The sequence below is a fragment of the Anser anser genome (assembly GCF_964211835.1).
Source record: "Anser anser genome assembly, chromosome: 4".
Lineage (NCBI taxonomy): Eukaryota > Metazoa > Chordata > Aves > Anseriformes > Anatidae > Anser > Anser anser.
Window position 1 is genome coordinate 41,850,174 of NC_139724.1, and position 21,657 is coordinate 41,871,830.

A 21,657-nucleotide genomic window follows, 5' to 3' on the forward strand; every position below is an offset into this window, starting at 1 on the left:
AACAATTTTATGAGTTGTTCAGATTAATTAATGCTGTTAAACTTTTCATTAATAGTGTAGCAAATACATGCTGTAAAATGGATGAATTTAATTTAACTCCATTTTGCTCTGTTTTCTTAAATCAATCCAGTTCCGTCTAACATTAAGCTGACAACATCTTTGTCTAGTAATTGCTATCAAATAAAAATAAAATAAGATATAAGCTTAGACCTTTATCCCACAAAATATGTCAGCATGCATTTGAATTTGAGTACGCAACTATTTTCTACTAAAGTCATTATGGATGCTCACACGACTAAATTTAAGCAGGCTACCAAGTGGTACACTGGATCAAGGCCCAGAGATTTAAAGGGAAATCAATCCTTTGAAAGCCACCAAGAAACCTGAGTAGGGAAAGCCAGGGCTTTCACTTACCAAGATTTAGGAGAACAGTCAAAGATGATTAACTGGAATCAATTTGCACACATTGTATGCACTATATTCAGATCACACAAATTACTTCATATTAGCAAATCAATACTTGCATTCATTGCAAGCTCTATGACTGATTATCCCTTGCACCTCTGAAAAGACTACAGAGCATTTTTATGCACTAATCATTCACATAAGGATAAAGGCCTTCTCTAGGCATAGAGATTAAAATAGATACTTATAAATATAACTTTGATTAAAATAAAAACTAAAGTAAATAGCATTAGCTAAGATGTCTTGCAAACAGCCAAAAATTACAGTACTGCATTTGCAGAACCCTGTCCTTTTACTGAGCAATGTGTTTAGTACATTTCCCCATAGCAATCCAATCCAGTTGTAACCAGTGATTGACATAAAGAGATCAAGTGAGCAATATTTGTTTATTTGGAAATAACCACCTAATCTACATAAATATTTTAAAACAAAAAGACATATTTTAGGCAAGTATCTAGTTGGAATAAATTGGCAACAATACCTAAAGGCCTGTCTGGATGGGGAGTGTAATAAAGCGAGGAGCTGGCTGGAATGAGAATCAGGAAATATAGGTTCTAAACTGGGTGCTGTCAGTGTGAATATGTCCATTTGTAATAAAATGGGTAGGTGCAAACTCATTCTATTTGCTGGCAGAATTGTCCTCAGCTGAAAGCAATGTGATTGTATTACCAGAGAGCTGAGCTGAGAGCTAAAAGCAAATTCGTGCAAGTTCAGGTCTCAGCTTCTGTGGTTATTCAGCTTTTAGACTGGACCCCTCTCATCTCTCACCTCCTAAGTGAATTGGTTCTCAGTCTTGGACAAGTCATCTCATCATTTTGTTTCCCCTCCCACTTTTCGTATCTTACCCACTCCAACTAAAAGCTCTGCAGAGCAATTCAGACGTGATCTCAGTTGGGACTTCTGGATGCTTCTGTAGTATGAACACTAGCAATAAATCAGGAAAGGATAATGGAAGTGTCAACTGAGTCTTAAGTGTAGCAGCACAGCTGTAATGTACTGTACTATACTCTACATGTAACACTATTCTTCAAGGAAGTCTTTGCACAGCGTGGTTTATTCCACTACAAAAATAAATGTATTCATGATGCATCTCCAAGTATTACCCAGCACTAAAAATGAATCACAGTAATGTTACCTTCACTTGCCTCCAACAAGAAGATAATACTTTTTGTATGTGATGCCATTCTGTATAGTTTTTGACAAACTGGAAATACTTTAATGAAGTAATAAGACTACCAGGAGCACATGATTCATCTTGAGGCAGCAGTATATAAAAAGAGAGAGCTAGAATAAGTTAGGCAATTCAGTCTGTATCTGTTTAGCTGTGCCTAACTGTTCTAGATTCCAGCAGATGCTTCCTTTGCTGCTTCTCCCATTCACCTTGATTGGTAGTTTCTACGAGGTTCATGAGATGCTGCAAGATGTGCAGGAAATGTCAGCAAGTGTACATACCGCTAACACACAGAAAAATCAGATAGCCAATGATGCGTAATTTTTAATTCTCCATGAAGGCAGTATTTCTTTTTCAAACCCTGAGATACATAGGTAATGGTAATCCCATGAATTTAACTACAAAGAGCTTAAGCAAATCATTAGCATTTTCTATGTCATGCTGTTTTGGATTACTGAATACTTGCTCAGCCCACACTACTCTTTGACAGGTTTGGCTGATACGATGTTTCATGACTTTGTAAATCCATCTAAATATCAAGTGTTTTCTTAAAACCTCAATAAATTCTGCCATGTAGCTGTTTCACAGTTATCCACTAATTTAGTAATGTTTGAACTAAACACATTTATCAGTCTTTGTGTCCTCTTTATGAATCAATGCCAACAGACCTCTCAGTATTTGTCAAGTTTTGTGCCTGAATATCCTGTAATTTTGCCAATATTTTCTACGTCTTCACAACGATATTAAGTGCATTCCCTTAGCTCCCACTACTCTACAAAAACATCTTCCCTACTACTGATCACATCTATTAGCCCGCTTGGCAGAAGACCTTCCATTTTCTATTGCTAATAATTCTTGAATCCTGATATATGATTCTTCTAAGCCTGCTTCTTTGTCAGCTTTTGATCGTTCTAATTGCCTTATTAACATCTGCTCTCATATAGTGATAAAGACTTTTAATGTTTCATGTGCTATGAAAGAAGGAAAAAACGTGAGCAAAATCACTCTTTGTTCCTGGAATATTACCACCTCCACAGTTCATAATCATTAGGGTGAAGAATCCATTTTGGCCCTCTATTATGTCAAAGTTTTATCCTTTCAGTGGCCCTGCTGTCTCTTTCCTATTTTGTTCGCTTCAGCAGCAAAATGAATTGATCATTGCTGTTCCTCTTGCCACCTACTATTTCATATGCTACTTTAACATCACAGAATAATGACTTGTACTCACTTCTTTAATTTTTCCTATGAACTGTATGTCACATACCTTTTTTTAATAGAGCTTCTCTTGTATTTATGTAAGGAACTGAATAATAATAATAAAAAAGCATATCACCATTATATTTCCCAGGGCCTGAACTTTATAATCTGTTTTAACATCCTTTTCTTCTGTCCAAGAACACATTTCACAAAGCAGGGATTTAAAAACATGAATGAGCTGCTGCAGATTTTCCCACCATTTTGTGCTCTGTCCTCTGAGAAGTTTGCAATGACTGCAAATAATGCAGTCTCCATCACCCTCCCAGATATGCCACCTTTGAATTTCATAATTCAGAATCATCTACCATAAGCTCACACCACAAGTACCACCAAAATCCTAATTAAAAAAAAATAATAAAATAATAAAAAATCCAGATAATCTTCTAGTTATTGTGCAGCCCATTTAATTAAAAAAGGAAATAACATTGGCATATGGGATTTTTTCCCCCTCTTCATTCACTGAAACCAAAACCATTCATAGAAGAAGCATGCCAGCTTCCACAAACATTTTCTCCAGAACTCCTCAGGTCCACAACGTAACTGGTGCTCAAAGCACAAGGCAAAAAAGATCAGAGAGAAAGAAAATACTTCTGCCCAGGTATAGTCCAAATCCATCCATCTCCAGAAGATTATCCTAACTAAACATTACAGGAATAGTCTGCCTATTGTCTATGAATATTTGTTTACAATAACTCCAATATTGTAAACTAGAAGAACAAGATAACAGCACTGGCTCTACAGTGCTGCAGCAATAGCATTCAATGCTCATCAGGAAAACTGGGTACCCATTATCCTCTTTGTTTTCAGTCTTGAATGCATGCAGCCTAGACAGCATCTTAGAAAAGTGGGATGGTTCTTCTTCACTGTCTGCTGTTGAAGTTTTACAAGTCTGAAGAAGGGACATGACTCTAGGTATTCCATATCCCATGTCATCTTTCTGGATATTAGCCTCTGCCATCCCTTTGTCAATCTCTTATTTTGCATCTTTACAAAAGTAAATGTGTAATTTGGAAAAGAGAGACATGAACACTATATGGTTTGGAGGTTATAGCAAATACCTACAAGACCTGTAATTCAAGTATCTATTTCAAAAAAGTAAGCAAAGCAGAAGTATTTTTGAAACCTCTTTCCATTATTTTTTTTTTTTGGTGGAGCAGTTGTCTCTTAGAAGATTAGTGAACTACTGAGTACAACGGCATAACAACGTTATGATTCACTAGGGGTTAAAAAAAAAAAAAAACCTCCAATAAATATTCATACAAAAAATTGAATAGATGTGAATTTTAAAATCCTTTCTGGTATAGGCAAAATTTTTTCTATCCACTTTCTAGCTATCTACAGTAATCATGTTAACAAGGTCTGTTACCAGTACAGGTAGATATTGCATCTTTTCTTGTAAAACAAAACCACGTACACGCTTAAAACGTAGAGTTTTTGTTTTTGTTGTAGCTGTTGTGGTGTGTTTCTTTTTAATTTCTACTGATAGCTCAGTCACATAAGTTTACTCAGCCTAAAAATTATGGTGAACTTTGAAATTTTGTTGACATTGTATTCCTTTGTTTAGTTCCTTTTGTTTCATTATGTGAAAGAAACAGTTTTCCTTATGTTTCCTTATTGTCTGGGTGCCTATTTGGAATAAAAGTTATATCTTCAACTCTGTGTTTATAAACAGCTGGTTCTATTCACTCAATATGAAGAATCAATGAGATGCAAAACATTAACAGAGCTGCCCATTACTAAAGTGAAATTTCTACAGGTACTGTTATTTACATTGCAGCAAACTGTGGCCATTTGCTTCCAATTAAGAACAAAGCATTCCTTCATGGCTGAGAAATTAACCGAGAAATAATAACCAGTACACCACCCGATGCTCCAACACTAGCCTCTGAAACGTCATCTCTATGCATCTTCATGTGAATGAATTAGGTAATTTCTATTGGTCCAATGTGAATGGCCCGTCCATTCTGAAAATCTAAAAGAAAACACATAATTCACAAAACTTGAATACTTTTTCCCCTTATTCTTCTACTGAGAAAATTTTATGGTTCACAGCCCTGATTCTCAAAAGATACCTAAAAGACACTTTCAAAGAGAAGCCTCAAAACTAAAATTCATGACCATACAGGACACTTGGTATCACAAACCAAACAGGCAAGATACAGAATTCCCTCACCTTTTTAGCATATCCCCTACAATGACTACTTCTCCCTATTTCTGGGAGTAAACTCTGGATCAGACTGCTAGAAAGAGGGTGTTTGAAGGAGAGAACATGTATGCGTCAGGACCTTGCATGACAGCCTCTTTACTTTACCTTACTGCACTAAATTAAATCCATCACAAGAAATTCCAAGCAAGTATTTACCAAGGTGGAAAATTAACCCAAGAGCTATTCAGAAGTACTAATTTCTTGTGGATGTCCTACAGAGAGTAGAACTTTACAGGACACAACCTTGAATAATAATAATGAAGGAATGAGGAAGAAAATGTGTTGCTGTGGGTTAAAGAAAACTTGCAACTTCAAGTCTTGCAGCCTATTCTTTTTGCTGTGTTTCCCTTGTTTTGCTACTGTGTTTTAGAGTCAAACTATCATATAATGGAGATGGGCTCATCTTAGGATCATCATTTGTTAGTCTAACCACCAAGAAACATTTAGATTCGCAGGGGTGGGGATGTTTAATGATACTGCAAATCATCAATTTTATGACTTGTACACACCAAAACACTTACAGATTAATAGCAAAAAGGTTAAACATTAGAAGGTGTGTAGGTGTAGAGGGTAAGATGACAAACATTTTCAAATGTATCACATTGCAATTATGAGAAGAAATCTTTGATGTTAAAGACTAAAAGCAAGTAAATGTACATGCAATTTGGCAGTTACTTTCAGCAAGTCCAAACACAAAAATTGCATTGTTCTCACTAAAATTATTTGGCAGATCAGTTTAATTACAGACCCACGTGAACACTCCTAAACTGGCCTGCAACAAGTTTCTTGTGATTTAGCTTAAGTCAGTAAGAAATCTACTTAAGGCAAATCAATGTAAGCCTTTTGTAAAACAATGCAGAAGTAGCTATATGAGGGCTTCAGGACTGTAGTTAAATTGATTTATTTAAAAGTAACTTCAATTAAGTGGGTGAAGCTTTTGTATGTTGACAAGGCCTAAAGGTGTGACACATTGTCTTGTCTGCTCTGACTCCATACCTACTTTTACTGTTTATTAGATTTTTAATCTTGTTAATGACATGGCCTTCTTCTGGAAGGACAAAACGCCAACTTTATGTATACAAGCTGTGATCTATCCTTTGCTCAAGAAAATATTTTTTGTTGGTAAACACTTAAATACCCACCATGAAATCCCTAAATAAGCTTTACTGAGTAAGGCAGCCACAAAACTGCCTAGTCCCCTTACCTGTTAGGAAAGTAAGTTGTCTATCGCTCAATAGACAGGTTCCTTCCACACTACAAGTAGAAAATAAAGTGCCTGATGTCTAGCAGTAGGCCTCCTGGTAGCTTTGAACACCACTAGACACAATGAGGCATTTACTGGTGTTCAGAGGCCAACAGACCTGGGATGAGAATACAGCTCTCAAGTAGTTTGCTCTTACAGAAAATCACACCAGTTGGATTCTGCAGGACAAAGCACGAAAATTAACACAGTCATCATTTTAAGATACTGTGGTATAATCTGAATGCTGATGGACCTCAGGCAGTCAGGACAACTCTCTCTTAGAGCACCACAGCAAGTATTAACAGGCTGCTTGCTATATCTGATTACACTTTCTACTAGTGTCCAGCCCCACTAAACAAGAAACACACACACACAAAACTTAACCACAGGAATGAACTACCTGCTATCTGATAGCAGCATAATGTTCATCTGGTGACAAAGATTCTGGCCCACAAACATGGTTATCTCTGAATTTTCTTGCTGGATTTTTCTCCAGATGACTGCTTCCCAACACAAAGGGGAATCACCCCTTTGTGATTGAGAGGTACCACTCTAAATTTTTAAAAAGTAACCATCTCCACAAATACGGCCTAGCTACTACTGTATTTCCCACAAGTAACGAGAGCCTCAGTTCTCATGAATATGTGGAGGTTTTTAGGATTTACACCAAATATATTACAAAATCAGAATGTCTTGGAACAGTCCTATGTTTTACTTTGTCCCTTTAAAAAGGCAGACTTTAATCATGAAATGGTGATCTTCAAACCCCCAGACCTCAAATCTGTGGAACAATCTCTTTACAAACTGAAACTGAATGCTACCAGGTACATTTGCTTGAAATTAAATGACAATGTCTTGCCATGCCAGCAGATTTACTGAAAGATTGCTCTTCCATTTCTAGGTACACCATCATTGTTATCACATTATTCTATGCAACAGCATAAGGAATAAAGAGTCTTCTAATGCTAGGTTAAAGTCAGAGGATAAATATAAGGATATATTCCTACTAGGGTTGCTGTGGTTTTGTGAGAAAATTAAAATGTTCCTCTCTTACATCTTTAATAATAGATAGCCATGGAGCCAGCTATGCAGGCAGGGGAGGGGGGGACAGGAACACAAAAACAATTGATCCATAGCTATGCCATAGATTGTAAATTAACAAGTATCTCCATATTTTAAGGAATTTATTCTAAGTAATAGGCATTTATAGAGTACTGTAAATGTATGCAATACATTACAAAAATCTAGAGAGACATTCCTTTGTCCAGATTGCTTACAAGCTACCAGTTATAAATATTCTAATCAGGCTTTATACCTCTTCTGTCAGTGTTGCACTGGAGTGCCTTTCTATTAGTCCATTAAGCTACATGACTAGCATTTTTCTGTCTTTCTGTCCCCAGGTGGAAAATGGCATGTATTTAAAAATAATTAATATTTTATTTTTTTATCTATGATATGCGTGCACTTTTACTAGCAAATGCAGGCAGAAAAATATATATCCCATTTTACTGTGTTGAATTTAAAATACTTGACAAGATTTTGTATTAAAATCAGTGTATTTATATGCTGAACTGGTGGAGAACAACAACTAGAAATGCCTTGAGAAATATGTTTTATACCCTTAGTGACAGATATTTTTCATTATTCACATTCCAGAGTAACCAGTGATGTACACCTTGGATGGATTTTTTGTATATGTTCACTATTGGCCTGACTTTGTTTCAACTGGAATTTTTATCACATAGTGTACTGGGACCAGATTTGGGCCACCGCATAGTGCAGCTGCAAACTCCAGATTCAGAAGACAGTGTGAAAGCGTAAGCACACCAGAGAGCTCAGGAGTCCCTGACTGGCTGCTCAGAGACCTAATTAATCCGCCCCAGTTCACTTCCAATCTGATGTAGTTCTTTGTTCACCTCTGTATGTATGAATTGCAAACTTTCTTGCTGCTACGTCAACTGCACTCACCAATAAAAGCATGCTGTTCCTCATAGACAGTAGCAATTAACTTTACCACAGCAATTCTTACCACTTTTCTGTTTACAATTGGCTTGGAATGCAAAATATTTCAAATACTAAAATATTATACTGAAAGTGTCAGCTTTAACAAAGAGAAAATTTACATCACCTCCCACACAAGATTACACCCAAACAACATCTCTGAGTGACCCAAAGAAATTCTATGCCTATATTATATTGTATAATTATGACTATTAAAAGGCCACTACTTTTTCATTGAAATCACTTACTTCTCCTTTCCTTTCCCAGATATAACCACCCAGAGCTTGCTTTTTTTTTTTTTACTCAGTTAATTCCAGAGTACATATTTTAATCAGATTTATTAGGAAAATGATGATACACCAAAAAGCTTTTTATATTAGGGAGACAACCTAAATGGTGTTTTACTAAAGACGCTAACTTCAAAAAAATTGGAACAAATCTGTGCAACTGTTTTGGCATTGCAAGGAAAACATGGAAATTTAATGTTAAATTTTGAAAAATTTAAATGTCAGATTAGTTGTCAATAATAACGGATCCTTTCACCTGTTCAGTATGTTCCTGGCATTTGCTCATGAACCAGTCATCCGAAGACACACTACACAACCTCAGACACCAAGGAGACAACATATTATCACTGAGGAAAAAACTTCTAGTCAGCTGTCCTACCAGTTTTCAATAAATGGTAAATACAAAATTTATTTCTGCTCTGTTTTTTATGTAGAAATCTTCCTTTTTTTCCAAAAAAAAAAAAAAGAGGAAAAAAAAAAAACGATTTATAGAAAAATACCACAAACTCTGCAGCAGAAAGATGCGAAGAGCTCCATTAGCAAGAAAAAGGTTTTTAAAAGAGAGGTCTGAATTTTGCAGCAGCCTGAAGTTCAGAGTGAATATTACTGTACCTGGTGTATACCTGTTCACCAGCCTCACCCTCAAAACCCAGCAGTCATCTCTCTTTAAGTTAACTTTGCTAAGTTTTGTATCTATAGCTTTCAAAATGGCAAAGTTTTGAACAGTATTCCTCCTTCACATACTAAGACCTGTTCACAGAACTATAATATAGTCACATGTAATTTATTCTGAACTTGGAAAGATTAATTAAGCAGATTTTCTGTTATTCTTTTTTTTTCCCTACACCTTTACTGCCTCCTATGCTTATAGTAACCTATATTTAAGATCATCTCCTGTCTCTTCCCTCACCCCACTCTGCTCCCCACCCCATCTTCTAAGCAGCCCTGTGACTTTTACACTGCCCAACAGAAAGCATATGTGGTGCCTAAAAAGTTATTAATGTGCTGACTGGCCAGCTGCCTGGAACCAAACAGAATATATAACAGCTGAGTTATTCCTGACTTTCCTTCAGAGTACAAGGAGGACAAATATTTTAGTTTTCTCTCTTTTGTCTAACAAGATAGAACTCAAAAAATTCTTTCAACTTCAAGACTTACCTTCCTTCAAAGTTGGGTGAAGCTGAATAGCTGGTTTAAAAGCTACAGAGAAGGGATTAGCAGAGAAGCAGATAAGCAATCATACTGCTTCATGCCTGCCCTCAAAAAAGAAAAATGAGGAGAGTGAGCGTTCAAAAGTTCACCAGCAAGTAAAGGCAGCAATTGAGTAGCACCTTTCTAGCAGAGGAAACCAGAAGAATTCCATTGTTATTTTTAATGAAGAAAACTTTTTTATCTGAATGAGCATAGTCAGAATTATCTGTTTCAAAGAATAGAGATCACCAAGTCCCAATAGTAAATATTGCAAAAACATATTAGCAGAAAGCTAGTAGAGCAAACTTTTCAGTACTAAAATATTATATTTTCAAACCAGCTATACTTGTAAGTTTTAAGTCTGCATATGTTTAATATGGATCTCATTCTGTTAGGACATCTATTCCCAATTACAAAGTAATCACAAAATGAAAGGGCACATCTAATCACCAAACATGGTTTTGTGTTTGACTTCTAATCTCAACAACAGAGAGAGATTTAAATCTAAACATGTTAAAATGAGCCAGCCAGCATATGAAAAAAAAAATAAAAAATCACATATCTGATACAGAGATAAGGTCCAGACCAATAGTGGAAATGACAGGGTTGTTAGGAGACTGACCTAGGACACCAGGACAGCAGAGCTCAGCTAGTGGTTTTCTGCAAGTTTCTTTTATGCCTGAAGGTAAACCACTGCAACATGGGGCCACCAGGACATTTATTCCACTTCATCAGGAACGGCTCAGAGATAAACAAACAGTACTTGAATAACAGTACACTTTAAATGTTTTTGTTGATCCAGCCTTTAAACATTTTGTGCCTCCTTAAAAAATAGAAAATACTGTTTGCCTGCCATGCAGAGGTTTAAAGATAAATAAATTAGGGAAAAAAAAAATCTATGTATGCAAAGCACAATCATATTTCAGCAAAATCCTCAACCAGTAAAAGGAATTAACTCCTCAAGAGCATATTTTAGGTTGCTTGTAGGGTTTGATTATGCAATTTATATTCGAAGAAAATTCTCCTTCATTTAGCCCAGGTACACACTGGATTTTTGAGTTATAGGCAACTTTGCAACTCAATTGCAAGAAAGGACAAAAAAAAAACTACAACAAAAAGCCAAGTACAAACATCTTCTAACCACATTGACATCAATGGACCTGATGAAATTCTTAATGAAGAAGGATAACATTTTTAACTGATCTTAACTAAATCTGAACTTTATCAGTCATTAGCATTGGCCAGTGAACTGTACATACATCTTTAGTCCTGCTGCGATAACAGGGCCCTAGAGACCAACTTTGTATTGAATGTACAGCAAGGCCACAGCTCTGAAATGCTTCTAGCCTCAGACTACCTTAGTGCAAGCCATAGGGCCTTTCCTATCGGACGCGTAGGGCAACACCTTGCAAGACTATGCTGGTCACTGTAGCCAATATTCACTGAATTGCCTGTAAAATATTAATTATCTTACATTTCACAACCTACTGTCAAAGACTGTTATAGGGAAAAAAAAAAACACCACCACAACTTAAAGATTCTGTAGTAGAAAGATAGATTATTTTACAGATATAAATAAAATAATTTAAAAATAAAAAACTAATGTTGTTTAATCATCTTTGTAATTGACTTTTTTTAGTTCGTATTTTGACCATTTCCACTTAAAACACAAATCTGTGCAAATACTTCAACGAGACAACATGAGTAAATCACATTGATATTTCGTTACAGATGTTTTAATTCCAAAATTATACTCAATCTGGTGACAAATAAAGATGATATTCTAGAAACTAGTCATATATGTATGAAAATACAGTTGATTATACTTCAGAGAGAATACTTAATATGAGATTTTAGATTTGTATCTATATTCATAAAATCAACTAAACCAAGACAATATGAGTAACAAGAAATAAACAAATAGATTTCTTCAATGGACACAATAAAATTCCTTTGGTGATTATTTTGGTGATCAAATAAATATGTACATTATTCAGCAAAATTCAAAATATTTTTCTGTTTTGCCAATGTGGTCTACATACAAAAAACAAAGACACATAGGAAATTTAAAAATCCACATTAATAAAGAGTTTCATAAACTCTAATTCAAGAAACAGTTTCTATTACACTTTAAAACATTGTAGATTTCACGTTTGGACTGGAATGTTTTTATTTTAAAAGATAAAGGAGATTTTTCAACCTCAGTTCAATTCATTAGTGTATTTTTGCAATTACACTCCAAAAGCTACAATAATTAAAACCATATGCAGAGCAGAAATGTCTCATTTTTTATGTTATATTACTTCTTCAGCATTATTATAAGCTCAGCCTGCCTGATGTGAGTCTAATTTTCTACTCAATCTTAGGCTGAATCCCACTGGGAAAGTGAGATATTGTGATTATTAAGAAAAGCAGAGAAAGAAGAGATTAAAGACTCCCTGCTAATGAGTAGAAGAGAAAAGAAAGAGATGTGCCAGTCTACAGTGTAGTACCTCTAAACTGAACTGCCAAGCAATTAATAATAATAGAAAATAAACAATTCTTCATCATAGAGAAATTTTTAGATGCTCACAGATAAGTGCAGAATGCAAGAAAATCTTGTTAAAAAGGGGAAACACCAAAACAGCCACATACAAACTGAAATTTATTATGTTTGACTACTTTCCTTACATCTGTTGGCAGAATGAATATAATATAGACATCTGGTATATCCATTAAATATTTGAAAAAGACAGATGAGTAATGAAGGTCCAGTAAGACACTGCTAGCTTTATTAATTTTATAATCTAGTCTTCATAATCTAGTCTTATTAAAATAAGGAAGAGAAATCAGTTTCACTGAGAAGAATGCAGTTTCACTGTGGAGTAGTAAAAGTTGTTTGATGTACTTATTGGGGTTTTTAGCTTTCAGAAGTTCTCATTTGCACCCCCTGTACTCCCAGGATCCTAACTCCACCAAATATAGAAAAAGCACTTTTATTACAAAGAAAAATCTCACTAAAGGTTGTCTATAATGCAAATCCTTTAAAGATTGATACTACCATATCACGTAAACTATGTCTATTTCATCAGGAGATCTCAAAAGCATTTTACAAAGGAGGAACTTCTCCATTTTAGATATAGAAAATGAGGGAGAAAAATCAAACAGGTTGCCTCAAATTATCTAGTATATTAATATTGCAGGGGTATTAGTTGGAAATTTAAATTCACATTTTTACAAAGTTGTATTTGTAAATTAACATGATGAGCTTGATGCTACTTAACAGAATTACTGCAAAGACTGGTGGAACTGTAGACCTACATACATTTATTTGATGCAAAATATCCTCAAATTTGAGGACCTGGAAAACAAAGAACTTTCTGACCTTGCCACATGCAAATACAAACTTGTCTGTTATTCAAGGAAGGTAGAATAAGCAAAAACTACACATTTTTCTCAGTGAAAACTACATCTAGTACAGTATGTCTGTCAACACCTGTTCATGTAAAATTAGTCTGGGTAAAATGCATCACAATTTTCCATCGTCTTTCACAGTACCCTTGAGACTTGTTCTCACTATCAAGAAAGCAGCACAATTAAACCCACAAAACTTGACTATGAGCACTAAAAGAATAGCAACAAGAATATCCAGGTTTACATAATAGCAACACCAGACCGTAAAACCAAAAGAAGCCTTTGTGGTCACCAAAAATTAGTACTCCAAAGACAACAAAACCTACAAACACATACTGACAAAAAAAAAAAAAAAAAAAAGATGCTCTATTCCCTTTAAGCACTTAAGGACTATACAAGACACATTGTCATATTAGAAGCCAGTTATCCCACCTTCATAGTTCATGCAGTCTGTTATGCTGTAAGCACTCCCTATGTCTTTGCTTTATATCCAAATGTGGTTGTCTCAATTCTACCATCTTTACTGACAATCTGTGTTGCTCTATCAGTGACCTACGCTCTTTATGTTCAGCTCTCTCGGTCTTTGCATTATCTGCACACTAATAAACAACTAACAATGTTGTTTATTCCAGGCCACTGATGAGCCTTCAAACTGTATGGCCATCCCTGATCAAGACTACTGGACCCATGCCTGCCTAATGACTACTTACTACTCATTTAGCCGCTCTTCATTTATGCAGCATGTACTGTGATGACTTTATAGTTCTAGTTGCTTAATCAAAATTCTTTGCCAACCCAAGTCTGCCTTTGCCATAAAAAAAAGACCTTCCTACATCAACAACTCTTATAACTATCAATCCAAACTGTAATCTCAACAAAAGAGTGTTAATGCAGTTTTACAATATCATTTCCATAAATCTAACTATTATCATTACCCTTATTTCATTCTTTATAATTGAGTCCTATATCAGCCATGCCATTATTTTGGCCAAGATGTAAGTCAAAGTGACAGGCCTATAATTAGCATTGAAACCTCCTTCACCATTTCAAAATGTTGGCTCAGCAACAGATTCTTTTCATCTTCTGGAATTTTCCAGTTCCAGCTTTATGGAAAAGCAACATTAATAGTCTACTTAGATCCTACAGTTTTTCTGTAATATTTGGACACTTACAATATCGAAAAGTTGATATGAAAATGCCAAATTTTAGCAACCTGTGCACGTTATCTTCATTAATTGTCAAAACAAATAATTTCAGATTCAGCAGCATCATATGGCTGTAATACCTTCATTGGAGAATCAGGATTTTGTTTCACTCCTAACTTTGTCTTTTACACATGAACCTGTAACATGCCCCACCTGGGAAAGGAGGCGAGACAACATGGGAGAAATGCATGGAAGTAGACTGCTGTCCAGGCAATAAAGTGGACTACAGGGAGAGAAGAATACTGGTCTCAGAGAACACAGAGAAGGCAAAGGAATTTGTTTCCTACCCAGGGTGAGGACTACTGAGGAATCCTAGGGGTCTGAAGGGATAGCAGCATTTTGGCAGCTTAAGGAGAAAAGTCTGCAGGCACAAATGAAAATCTTAAGCCAGACCTGTTCAACACTTGCAAACACAAAGTCTTCATCTAGCCTAATTATTTGTTTCTTATCCCATCTCTATCTCATTATTGACCACCTTACAACTCCTTTGTTACTGTTAATGCTTATCTACTTCTGCTTAATCAACAGTTTCCCTAGCAGCACTCTCTTCTCTGCCTCTTCAATCCATATGGATAAGATCACTGAATACCATTTAACTTGGAATTAGTTATCTTAGCTGAGAAAGGTGTACAGGTTAGCACAGAATTCAGAAAAGTTGGTTAAATATGTAGCAAAAATGTTGATTGACTACCACTATTTTTCCTGCATTATTACCCACTTTCTGTCTTTTCCATATAGCAACAAACTAATACCATCTTTATAATTTATTCCTCTTAAAAAACTTCTTAAAGTTCTTAATTCCAATGACCATAGTTTTCTCCTTGTGTCCTTCTGCTTCCTTTACAAATGTCTTCAATTCCTAGCTTCTCATTTATATTCATTTATTCATTGCTATCAACTTCCCTTTTTTTCCGTTTGTTTCATTATATATTACAGCTGCTTTCTCTTCCGCTGTGAGCCAGGCTAGTCTTTAGCTGTTGAAAATTTTTCATTAAAAAATGCCAATGAACTGACCCTGAAACATTTCACTCAAGACATCCCTAGCTTGATAAACTTTTGTCAAAACCAGTGCAGGAGTCAGAAAGAACTCAGCTTGAATGCCTTGGGACCGTTGCATGGCATGCACCCTGCCTGGGTTCCTGGCTGAGGAAAAGATCCACACGGTGCAACAGCAAAGAACAAAAGTTTCTAGTTACCAAAACAGAAAAATAAAAGCAAACAAACAAAACAAAACAGATTTTGATCAATTGAAACCGTCACAAATTGGAAAGTCTTCTCCATTTCTCTTTACCTGCACCCACCCCTCCACCTTATATGCTTCTGGCATTTTAAGGCCGCACACTTCTGATCATCTTTAAAATATTAAGTAATTCAGTATTCACATTTTTCTGTCTGCCTTCTGACTCCTAGCCATTCCAGCTATAACCCTTATAATGCTGAAGCCCATATTACTGCTTTTTACTGCAGCCTACTTACTTACACAGCAAAATAACAGCCATTCTTCATCTGACTTGCACCAAAGTATCCAAAAAGATTTTAAAACTATTTTACACTGATTCTTTTTTTCCTATCAGAACAAAAGTCTAACACATAACACACTGGAGTCTGCTATTTCACAACTGTTAAAGCTGGTACAGCTTTATCCTGTCATGATCCTAATGCTTTCTTTCCAATCCCTCTCCATCCTACCGCTTCTTCCTCATTCCAAAAGCCTCTCCGATTTCCTGGTGAGCCAGGAAGCCAAAGCAGCTTCAAAACAGCTACAACTGTTCTGTGTTTTTGCAGGGTGGTTCCTAGCAGGCAGATTATGGGGTGGAGGACCATACAGCAAGCACCCAGGAATGTGGCGGGGAGGGTGGAACCACAGGTGGCCAGGCTAATAGTTGGTGGAAACAACATGAACTGTTTCACTTCAAATTCTCAGTGCTTTAAGGAGGGAAAAAAAAAAAAAAAAAAGTTTCTCTCTCAAACTCTTTCAAAACAGACACACATAAATGGGGACCATAAAAATACAAAATCACAATGAAAGTAGTCTAGATCTTAGTACATGCTTGTCTACATTACCACTGTTTACTTAGTTATCCATCACTCACTCAATTTCAACATATTGTATTTTTAAATTTGCTCGTCTAACTCATCCACTGTCTCAGGCAGTGGTGGGTGTCTCTCTGGGTGAGAGTGACTGACAGGTGCTGTGCAGTCACATGTGTAATGAATGTCACAGACAACACAAAAGCCTCCTCAGAGAATGCCACTGGGAGAGACAGCTTGTCTTCTGGCAGTTTGTAAATAGAAACCCAGTGGGAGTTACATGGATGCAAGTTACCCGTCACTTTATTCCTGACTGCTCTCTACGGGAATCAAGAGAATAAACAAGTACTTTTCATCACAGCACTTTCCATCCACAGTGGAAGACAGTGTCTATGCAAAACAGACCATTACGAAGGCTAATCGTTTTTTTGTGTTTTTTTTTTTAAATCAACATCCCAATCATGTTGTTATGACTGCAGTTATGGTCAAATAGATATCACAGACCTAGATTTCCACAAAACACATTTTTATGATGTGCCTATTCTCTCCTCTTTCAAACAGACCATACATGCTATACACAAATGGTGGACAGATTCACAAAGTCCCTTAGAGAAGCAACAATATGAGCATGGCTTCTCCTGCTTATTTTACTGAGTGTCACCTGGACACTGAGCAGATAATTTGCCAAGAGCACACCCTTACATCAATGCAGGAAGCATGCTTTCATATAAGCCGTTGCTATTCTGCAGAATGCACTCCATTGTGTATTTGCATGATCCCCCTGTTTCTTTTTTGGTTTTTGTTTTTGTTGTTTGATGGTGGGTTTCTTGTTTTTATTTTGTTGTTGTTGTTCTCCCTACTGTACCTTTCTAACAAGACAATAGAAGACCAAACATGAGCAGCAACGCCCAGAGTTGAAACCCCAGTCAGTGAAACGTAGATACCAGGAAAGCCTTGGAATGCATAGGCAGTTGTTGTCTTTTGGTCTGCAACTCCCTAAGACAGCTGACAGCCATGAGAGAATTGTATTCTCTAAGGCTATGCTCAGGAGTTGGCACCTGACACAACAGTACACCTTCAGAAAAATGTATCTGTAAATGCTTAAGAGAGAAGAAAACAGCAGGTGGCACTCAAAAACATGTAGTGGTGCCTGGATGAGAGTGTGACCAACAGATTTTGTGCACTAGACATGGCAGTATTTTCTCTCTCAACAATATATCGTGTACAGAACTGGACAAACAAATAAAGAAATAAATCCCTATTAGTTGAAGACTCTGATTTTTGACCATATTTCAAAGAAACATGTACGAACACTTAATCCCAGATAAAATAATGTCACATCAACAATGACATCTCAAAAGTCAGGTTCACATAACCCAACCAGGAAGAATTATGTACTTCCTTCATCCAGTTGCATTTTCTTCTCTTTACAGTACTGTGATTTGCCCATGCACAGGAGATTTTCATGCATGATGACATTTCTCAGATCTCAAGAGGGAACAAATTGTATCGTTCTTCAGTGGCAGGTATATGCTTGTATGGAATTGGTTATTTTTTTCCACTGCTGTCAGAGCTCAATGGAGAAGTACTCCGAATATCTGCAGGCAATTGTCTGTGCCTATTCATGGAAGATGATAACATTTTTACTGCTTTCTTTTTTTTATTATTATTTTCTTCCAACATGTAGCCATTTGCTCAATTAGCTTGTGTCCAAACTCAAAACTGAAGCCATCATCTTGCACTGGTAGACATTTAGCCCTAGTTTATTAATGATTAAAACAAGGTTACTTCAATTTATGAAAAGGCTTCTCTAATGGTCACCAGTCTTCTGTCAATAAATAACAAGAAGTCAGTGCTGCTTGTCATTCCTTGAAAGACACTGAATCCAAGTCTGCCACATTAAGCACTACTCATTATTTATTCTCTTTCTTCTACACAGCCTGTTATCAAAATAGACTCCCTTTCATATTTCAGTTTTTAAAAGTTTAAAACTCGACATTTACAGGCTTTTTTTCCCCCCTAATTAGACTTCCTGGGGGAAAAAAAAAAAAAAGAAAAACGACAAAAAATTTCAAGGCTGGATCATATTGCTAAAATTTTAGTTCCTATATTTTTGCAGTGCCTTCCCAAGGCTATACCCTACAATTTACTGAGGACCCTATATATGGGTCATTAAGAACAAAGTCCATACTTAATACATTTTCCAAGACTGGCCATATGATCAATCAGACTCTCTAAAGTGACAAGACAGACAGATATTCAGAGCAGCCACAAGAATAAAGTAAAAAAAAAAAAAAATGCTTATAGCTCTTTTAACTTTTTTTTTTTTTCTTTTTTATAAGATCTTCGGTGTTCCTCCAGTATCAGGGCACAGTAAGCACAAAAAGCACAAAACAAGTACATCCCTTTGCACTGCCAAAAAACAAAACAAAACAAAAAACCAGTAACAATAGAACTCTCAATTCAGATATATACTGTACATCGCTTGTGAGATATAACTATAAACTCTGAAATTAAGACTTAATAAAAATCCATACAGTCCTTCAAGACCCTTCCTACCACAAAGTCAGTGTTGCCAAAGATGTCTCCTGTTAAGGGAGAAAATGCAACATGCTCAAATTTAATTTTTAAGTGATACAAACCTGTATTTTGTTCCCTCTAAATGACCAGATGTGATATTTCAGAAGTATTCTATCCTATCTTTTCCTCCCCACAAGAATGATAAATATAGCTTCCACTGCTAAATTGGTTCTGTTGCTTTTATTAAATTAATTACACTGCATATGTATCCAAATAGGCCTAGTTGCTTTTTATTATTATTAATTTTGGTTAATAAGATTGATTGAATTAATAAATTGATTAATTTATTCATTTGATACTCAAAGAAATAAATGTAATTTTAGTCGTGGAATTTGTTACAGGGTTTTACAAAGAGCAGACCTCTTTTGGGTAAGCCAAACCCAAATTTTACAGTCCTGATTAAATTACTCTCAACCATGAGGAGATCATTTTCTTCATCACTGAGTCAGAGTACTTGCATAACCAGTTAGACACTGAGATTTCAAAGGTAAGGCTCAGAAATTGTCAACCTGCATGAAATTCTCATATTTCAGACTTCATGTTTTGCAAGTTTGATTTAAAGAATATTACTGCCTCAATTACTCTGCTGCTTTCATTTCCTATAAAATTTTAATTTAGTTAAAGATGAAACAAAAAGATATTTCAATATTTATTTCTATTATACAAAAAAGAACAAAGCAACCACTGTGTTTTTATTTCCTCCTTCCCCTAATTTCCATGATGCAGATTCTTTCATGGAGAAATCGTTCATATTACTATTAGACTATATGCTTTCTTTATAGCTATAAATTAAATATCAAGTACAAGTGAACTGCATATTAAACATTAATTAGATATTACATACCTACTGTACAGTGGATGGCAAAAAGGGCTCTCTGTTGGTCTGACTGTTTTAATTCATTCTGGCTGACTTAATTACATGACTTAAAATAATTTTTCTTTTTTGCAGCTGGATGCTAAGTCTTCCAAAATTCTGCCTGTTAAATGAGATTTAAAAAAACATCACTATACAGTAGCGAATTCAGAAAGGCACAGTATTAGAGAACCAAATAGAAGACATCATAACTGGTTAATACCTTTTCTATTGATGAGTCCACTTAATTTCAGAGGGAGGGGTGGGGGGGATATCAATTTCATTATTCTTTTCTGGGTTCCTGCATTTCAACAGAATTCAAATTTCAAAAATCCTACCATTTAAGGTCACTTAATAGAAACACAAAAATCACTAATATACCTACATATTTATATATACATTTTAATCACAGTTGTGCATGAAAATAAAGTTATCTGTTTGCTCTCATCCTTGTGGAAGAATTCACATTCATTCTCAAACATCCCGCTGAGCTAAGTATCCAGGATATCTCCATCTGTTCACCAAAAAAAAAAAAAAAAAGCCTTTGAACAGACACCTACTTGGGCATGTGAATATTTTCACGCTTTGATAAGCAACAAGTTTTCACTATTGACAGTGAAAGTAGCTCAAAGACTGGCTCCTTTTTTACCCTGATGATAATTGCTAGCTGTGGCTGAACATACCACAACTTTTATAACTCTTTTGATGTGAGAAACAGAAGACCAGCATGATCAAAAGTATGGCATAGTAAATTTTACTTATATATATTTATTGTATGAAAGGTAAAGTTTTATTAGCCTTAGACACACCCCGTAAATTACATTGGTGTCAGAATATTTTTGAATGGGTTATAACCACACATGAAATGTTAACATGTGGAAAAATACTTTCTTTTATCAAAGAAGTAGAGTCCTTCATTTTAAGATGAGTGACTGTAATTAGATGGTTCACTAACCAAACCCTCCTACTCGCCCAGTTTTTGATGCAACTGTAAGTTATTTACTCATACAATAAGCCCTGCCACCAAGTCAATGAGATGCACAATAATGCATCATTAATTTATGCTAGATACTATTCTGTTCTCTTCATATCTGTTGCCATTATCCTCCCACAGCACTCAAGCTAATTCTAATTGATGGTTTCCATCAGCAAATTAAACAACAATATACTCCAGACTATAGCGATGAAAAACATACACAGTAAAACAGTATGTTCTAAGAGAACACCATACTTTGTTATCTTTATGGTGCAGAATGAAAGACAAATTAGGGGGAAAATGCTGTGCAAGTCTTTCTATTACTTTTATGATAATAAGAAGATAGTTCTTATTTGACTGGATGGTACAAATTCATTGTCCTGTTACAAATTATTGATTTGGTTGAAAATCAGTAGTTGCTCGATTTAACACTTACAGGTGTTTCCTTCTGATAGTTTACATTTGCAATTTCAATTGCATTCAGACAGCTTAAATGACTGATCCTCAACTTGTAGGCACACTCCTCTTTGGAAAATATAAATCCAGTGTCAAGCACCTTTCTTTGTTAAATACATTATTGATGAAAAATTCATTTCTTGTCCTGCTACATAGAGAGAGAATCAAAAATTTTTGCAGGGACAGTAGAAGTGTAGGGGGAGAGGATGGGGGCGGGGAGGTATTTATAAATTGCTTTAGTAGGTGTTTCACAGTAATCCTAAATTAATGACATGTTGTTTGGTCTATGTACAGAAGTAACTTTATGCTCTCGCAGGAAAGGGAGGAAAGGAGGTGCAGTTT

The 21,657-nt window shown here is 35.7% G+C and overlaps 1 long non-coding RNA gene across 1 annotated transcript in view; it reads right to left on the reverse strand.

Annotated features, from left to right (window-relative positions):
- Positions 1–21,063, reverse strand: part of LOC310898480 — a 57,635-nt gene extending 36,572 nt beyond the window's left edge. Inside the window, exons 1-2 of the long non-coding RNA XR_014583326.1 lie at positions 20,107–21,063; positions 19,875–20,007 (exon numbers count right to left, since the gene is read on the reverse strand). This is a non-coding gene — a long non-coding RNA (uncharacterized lncRNA). The remainder of the gene's footprint in view (positions 1–19,874; positions 20,008–20,106) is intronic.
- Positions 21,064–21,657: the final 594 nt, after the last annotated feature.